The sequence below is a fragment of the Oncorhynchus tshawytscha genome, unplaced genomic scaffold (assembly GCF_018296145.1).
Source record: "Oncorhynchus tshawytscha isolate Ot180627B unplaced genomic scaffold, Otsh_v2.0 Un_contig_12076_pilon_pilon, whole genome shotgun sequence".
Lineage (NCBI taxonomy): Eukaryota > Metazoa > Chordata > Actinopteri > Salmoniformes > Salmonidae > Oncorhynchus > Oncorhynchus tshawytscha.
In genome coordinates, this window is record NW_024607586.1 from 1 (window position 1) to 7,319 (window position 7,319).

Genomic DNA, 7,319 nt, shown 5'->3' on the forward strand with positions numbered 1-7,319 from the left:
ACAACCACATATCTCAGTCATAGTCAGTACATTCACCTTCAGATAGCAAGGTGGACCAGTCATAGTCAGTACATTCATCTCCAGATAGCTAGGTGGGACAACCACATATCTCAGTCATAGTCAGTACATTCATCTCCAGATAGCTAGGTGGGACAACCACATATCTCAGTCATAGTCAGTACACTCATCTACAGATAGCTAGGTGGGATAACCACATATCTCAGTCATAGTCAGTACATTCATCTTCAGATATCTAGGTGGACCAGTCATAGTCAGTACATTCATCTCCAGATATCTAGGTGGACCAGTCATAGTCAGTACATTCATCTCCAGATATCTAGGTGGACCAGTCATAGTCAGTACATTCATCTCCAGATATCTAGGTGGACCAGTCATAGTCAGTACACTCATCTCCAGATAGCTAGGTGGACCAGTCATAGTCAGTACACTCATCTCCAGATAGCTAGGTGGACCAGTCATAGTCAGTACATTCATCTCCAGATAGCTAGGAGGACCAGTCCTAGTCAGTACATTCATCTCCAGATAGCTAGGTGGACCAGTCATAGTCAGTACACTCATCTCCAGATAGCTAGGTGGACCAGTCATAGTCAGTACATTCATCTCCAGATAGCTAGGTGGACCAGTCATAGTCAGTACATTCATCTCCAGATAGCTAGGTGGACCAGTCATAGTCAGTACATTCATCTACAGATAGCTAGGAGGACCAGTCCTAGTCAGTACATTCATCTCCAGATAGCTAGGTGGGACAACCACATATCACAGTGGAGAAGCTGGTTCCACCATTGGGGTGACAGGTCAGAGGAGAGTTTGGACTGGGCTGAGCGGAAGCTCAGGGGTGGGAGGGCCAAGAGACCTGAGGTGGCATAATGGAGTGCTTGGGTTGGGGTGTAGGGTAGCCTGAAGGTAGGGAGGGGCAGGTCCTCCTGCTGTTCTGTAGGTAAACACCATGGTCTGGTAGTGTTAGGGAGGGGCAGGTCCTCCTGCTGTTCCGTAGGTAAACACCATGATGATCTTCATGTCTGAAAGTGCTGACTCACAAATCTAGTTAGATCCAAAATATGCTGTCAATTACATGGCAACTTTTCTGATGTTTGGATATTTCTCCTGCACGATAAGGTTCCAAAAGTGTTGATGCCCTCGATTTGATTTGGAAGTCGCTTTGCAGTGTAAAATTTTCATCCTCGACGGCTGATGTTTCCTAATGAAACAATTATGACAGTTTTGTTGCAATTTCGTCAACTTCCACACCTAACGGAAAGAACACAAATGTTGCCAGAGGTTCCAGTATCGCAAAGTCTTGAACGCGTCAGTCTGCGATAATGTTATTCACCTGTTCAACCACAGTCACAAATTGCAGGTGCTTTTCCCTGTCTTTTGAGCTCTGACAACATATTATTTTTAGAAATTCTTCAGTTCATGTCGCTGCAATTGGGAGGGTGACACTGTGGAGTTGTCAACCATGATGGAGAGGTCTTTGAGGGTGCGGGCCTTCCCCGGGAGGAAGAGCTGCTCCGTCTTGCCGAGGTTGAGCTTGAGGTGGTGGGCCGACATCCAGGTTGAGATCAGATCCTAACGAGCAGTAGGGCTGGTGGCATTGTCATGCTGGAGGGTCATGTCTGGATGAGCCTGCAGGAAGGGCTGGGAGGTTGCCTGCAAAGACAACAAGCTCAGTCCGATGATGCTGTGACACAGCGCCCCAGACCATGATGGACACTCCACCTCCAAGTTGATCCCGCTCCAGAGTACAGACCTCGGTGTAACGTTCATTCCATCTACGATAAATGTGAATCCGAACATCACCCCTGGTGTGACAAAAACCATGTCTCGTTGATGAAGAGCACTTTTTGCCAGTCCTGTCTTGGCCAGCGACGGTGGGTTAGTGCCCACATGCCTTCAAGCCCTAAGTCCAGCCTCTCTCAACCTATTGCGGACAGTCTGAGCACTGATGGAGGGATTGTGCTGTAATGTTTGGATGTACTGATCCTGTGCAGGTGTTGTTACACGTGGTCTGCCACGGCGAGGACGATCAGCTGTCCATCCTGCCTGTAGCGCTGTCTTAGGTGTATCACAGCACGCACATTGCAATTTATTGCCCTGGCTACATCTGTAGTCCTCATGCCTCCTTGCAGCATGCCTAAGGCACGTTCACGCAGATGAGCAGGGACCCTGGGCATCTTTCTTTTGGTGTTTTTCAGAGTCAGTAGAAAGGCCTCCTTTAGTAGCCTAAGTTTTCATAACTGTGACCTTAATTGCCTAACGTCTGTAAGCTGTTAGTGTCTTAACGACCGTTCCACAAGTGCATGTTCATTAATTGTTCGTTAAATGTTTATGGTTCCTTGAATAATCAGTGAAACAGTGTTTAAACAACAACAATGAAGATCTGTGAAGTCTTTTGGATTTTTATGAATTATCTTTGAAAGACAGTGTCTTTGCTGTTTGTAACTACCCTGGTAGGTTGACTGATTACCTGAACCAGGTTGCAGGCACTGATTTAACGTTTTAAATGTTTTCTTGAGTGGGCAGCTTTATGAAAGCCAGTCAGTAGTCACCCAGAAATTATACATCTCAGTTGATATCACATACATTATCAAGCACTTCACACATGTTTTCCAGATACTGACTGTTAACACTTGGTCTATAGCAGCTTCCCAACATAATGGGCATTAGGTGAGGCAGATGAACCTGTAGCCATATTACAGTATTTAACATGAGATCCTCTCTAATCTTTACAGAAATGTGTTTCTGAATATAATCTGCAACACCTCCCCCATTGGCATTTCTGTCTTTTCTGTAGATGTTATAACCATGTATCATACAATGAGTCCATATGGCAGAGGCAGACACATTCATAACTGGAGTTTAGAGGCCTGCCCCAATCCCGTTATAGACGGAGCCCCATCTGTGCAAAAGCCCACCATTCGATCCCATGGAATCAGTTTGTCATCAATATAGCCACGCAGCACACTGAACATCCCCTGTGCAGTTTGATGCTCGGGAATCGTGAGACAGAACAATATGTCCTCGTGAATAGCATGCCGCGACATGTAGAGAACAATGGACAATGCAGGGGCATCTCGGACCCCACAGCTAACGTCCATTTGGAGAGCATAAGGTGGGGAGTTTGAGTCGTTCAGTCAGAGTTTCCTCTTGATTGCCATCAATTCTTAGTTTCACAGTGTTATCTGACAAAGGTATTGATGTTTGTAGTTTCTGATCCTTTCTACACATTGCTTTTACCATTTCAACTGCGGCTGGTAATATCAAAGTCTCTGCAAAAAGTGTATGGTTTCATAGCGCGGAGGGATTTCACCGTGGGAATGATTCAAGAGCAACAGTCAAGTGCGGCAATTTGTCACAAAACTCCTCCTCTCACCCCCTCTACACACTCTTCCTCTCACCCCCTACACACTCTTCCTCTCACCCCCTCAACACACTCTTCCTCCCACCCCCTCAACACACTCTTCCTCCCACCCCCTCTACACACTCTTCCTCTCACCCCCTACACACTCTTCCTCTCACCCCCTCTACACACTCTTCCTCTCACCCCCTCAACAAACTCTTCCTCTCACCCCCTACACACTCTTCCTCTCACCCCCTCAACACACTCTTCCTCTCACCCCCTCTACACACTCTTCCTCTCACCCCCTCAACACACTCTTCCTCTCACCCCCCCAACACACTCTTCCTCTCACCCCCTCAACACACTCTTCCTCTCACCCCCTCTACACACTCTTCCTCTCACCCCCTCTACACACTCTTCCTCTCACCCCCCTCAACACACTCTTCCTCTCACCCCCTCAACAAACTCTTCCTCTCACCCCCCCTCAACACACTCTTCCTCTCACCCCCTCTACACACTCTTCCTCTCACCCCCTCAACACACTCTTCCTCTCACCCCCTCTACACACTCTTCCTCTCACCCCCTCAACACACTCTTCCTCTCACCCCCCCCAACACACTCTTCCTCTCACCCCCTCAACACACTCTTCCTCTCACCCCCTCTACACACTCTTCCTCTCACCCCCTCAACACACTCTTCCTCACACCCCCCTCTACACACTCTTCCTCTCACCCCCCTCTACACACTCTTCCTCCCACCACCCCCTCTACACACTCTTCCTCTCACCCCCCCCTCTACACACTCTTCCTCCCACCACCCCCTCCCCCAAACCCCGGTCCATCTTCCCGACCCCCCTCCCTCCCAGCTCTACATCTACTTCCAGCAGCAACACAGCCTGTTAAACCTCCATCAAACAGACACACAGCGCCACAAAGGAAAAACCTCATCTCTGCAGGCTACTAATCCTCAGAGGTTTGGCTGTAAGCATGTCAGGCTACTAATCCTCAGAGGTTTGGCTGTAAGCCTGTCAGGACCACGTTTTATATTCAAAGAAGTCATCACTCATTTTAACCCAAAGATGTAAAAAAGATGGCTAAATTGAGAAAATCCGCTTGGGAATTGGTGAATTTAAATAGCAAGGGAGGTGGGGGAGGTGGGAGTCTAGAGCTGTAAACCAGACATAGACAGGTATGGGAGGTGGGGAGTCTAGAGCTGGAAACTAGACATAGACAGGTATGGGAGGTGGGGAGTCTAGAGCTGGAAACTAGACATAGACAGGTATGGGAGGTGGGGAGTCTAGAGCTGGAAACTAGACATAGACAGGTATGGGAGGTGGGGAGTCTAGAGCTGGAAACTAGACATAGACAGGTATGGGAGGTGGGGAGTCTAGAGCCGGAAACTAGACATAGACAGGTATGGGAGGTGGGGAGTCTAGAGCCGGAAACTAGACATAGACAGGTATGGGAGGGGAGGGAGACTAGAAACCAGACATAGACAGGTATGGGAGGGGATAGAGCTAGAAACCAGACATAGACAGGTATGGGAGGGGATAGAGCTAGAAACCAGACATAGACAGGTATGGGAGGGGATAGAGCTAGAAACCAGACATAGACAGGTATGGGAGGGGATAGATCTAGAAACCAGACATAGACAGGTATGGGAGGGGATAGATCTAGAAACCAGACATAGACAGGTATGGGAGGGGATAGAGCTAGAAACCAGACATAGACAGGTATGGGAGGGGATAGAGCTAGAACCCAGACATAGACAGGTATGGGAGGGGATAGATCTAGAAACCAGACATAGACAGGTATGGGAGGGGATAGAGCTAGAAACCAGACATAGACAGGTATGGGAGGGGATAGAGCTAGAAACCAGACATAGACAGGTATGGGAGGGGATAGATCTAGAAACCAGACATAGACAGGTATGGGAGGGGATAGAGCTAGAAACCAGACATAGACAGGTATGGGAGGGGATAGAGCTAGAAACCAGACTAATCTAAGGTCACTCTGTATTTGAATTTTAACCATTTTAATACATTTCATTCCGATTCTTAAGGTTAACCACATTACAATGATTTTGAGAGACAAAGACGACATAATACAAAATAATAATTCAACCAGGGTTTTGGAAAATCTCCCGTTGACCCCATTTTCATATGGGGTTGTGACCCGTGGTTTGGAAACCGCTGGCTTAGATTGTTGACAACATGTAAGCTATATTTTGTCTCCAATGTTTATTGAAAACAAATATACATTAGCACAATGATCACTCTTCCTCTCTCATATACATCGTTACAGTTGTTGGTTAGCTAACTAGCAAATTGTAGCCATATTAGCATTGACATGAAATCAGTCCAAAAACCTCAAGACATGGTATCCCCACATGGCAGTTTCTTGTCATTGTGACCATCCAGAATCACAACAACAGGCTGACTTACATTTCTTTCCTTTCTTTCCATAGAACACCACAATTAGAGTGGTGTTAGATGTGTGAGTCTATCATCAAGTTCGACTAAGACTAGTGTTGGATAGAGAGTGTATCATTAAACCCCCCTTAACCTGGACATCCACCTCATGACCGGACATTCTGTGGTGGTTTGGACGTTCTACAGACCATGTCAACACCTAGGCTTTCCTATTACGTCCATGATTCTTCTAATATCTACAACCCCATCCCTATTTTCAGCTTCACCTTTTAAACTTGAATCCTTAATTGTTGAAACTGCCAACAAAGAAGTTACTGCAAACAACAAACCAAGTCAGGGTCCCCCCACCTATACGGACATCATTGAACCAGGATAGAACACGAGAATATGTACTGATAACGATATGTTTACGCTGAGCAAAACAATAACAAAGGTGCTGTTTCCCCAAAAGTGGTTTTAAATGAACACATTGTCTCTCTGAGGCCACATGCCCATGCAATAATAACACATCATTGTTGTCGTAATAGCTAACGATTAAACCCTTTTAAAAATAAAAATTATTCACACTTTTTTTTAAATCATTGCATTATTCAAGTGTGCAATCTGGTTTAATTGAAAAGCTCCTCTATAGTTTGAATATCTTGCTGACATTTATATACTACTATATACACTATACATTTATATACTACTATATACACTATACATTTATATACTACTATATACACTATACATTTATATACTACTATATACACTATACATTTATATACTACTATATACACTATACATTTATATACTACTATATACACTATACATTTATATACTACTATATATATACACTACTATATACACTATACATTTATATACTACTATATACTATATTTACTACTATACACTATACATTTATATACTACTATATACACTATACATTTATATACTACTATATACACTATACATTTATATACTACTATATACACTATACATTTATATACTACTATATACACTATACATTTATATACTACTATATACACTATACATTTATATACTACTATATACACTATACATTTATATACTACTATATACACTATACATTTATATACTACTATATACACATTTATATATACTATATTACATTTATATACTACTATATACACTATACATTTATATACTACTATATACACTATACATTTATATACTACTATATACACTATAATTTATAACTATTATATAACTATACATTTATATACTACATTTATATACATATACATTTATATACTACTATATGTACTATACATTTATATACTACTATATACACTATACATTTATATACTACTATATACTATACATACTATACATTTATATACTACTATATACACTATACATTTATATACTACTATATACACTATACATTTATATACTACTATATACACTATACATTTATATACTACTATATACACTATACATTTATATACTACTATATACACTATACATTTATATACTACTATATACACTATACATTTATATACATTT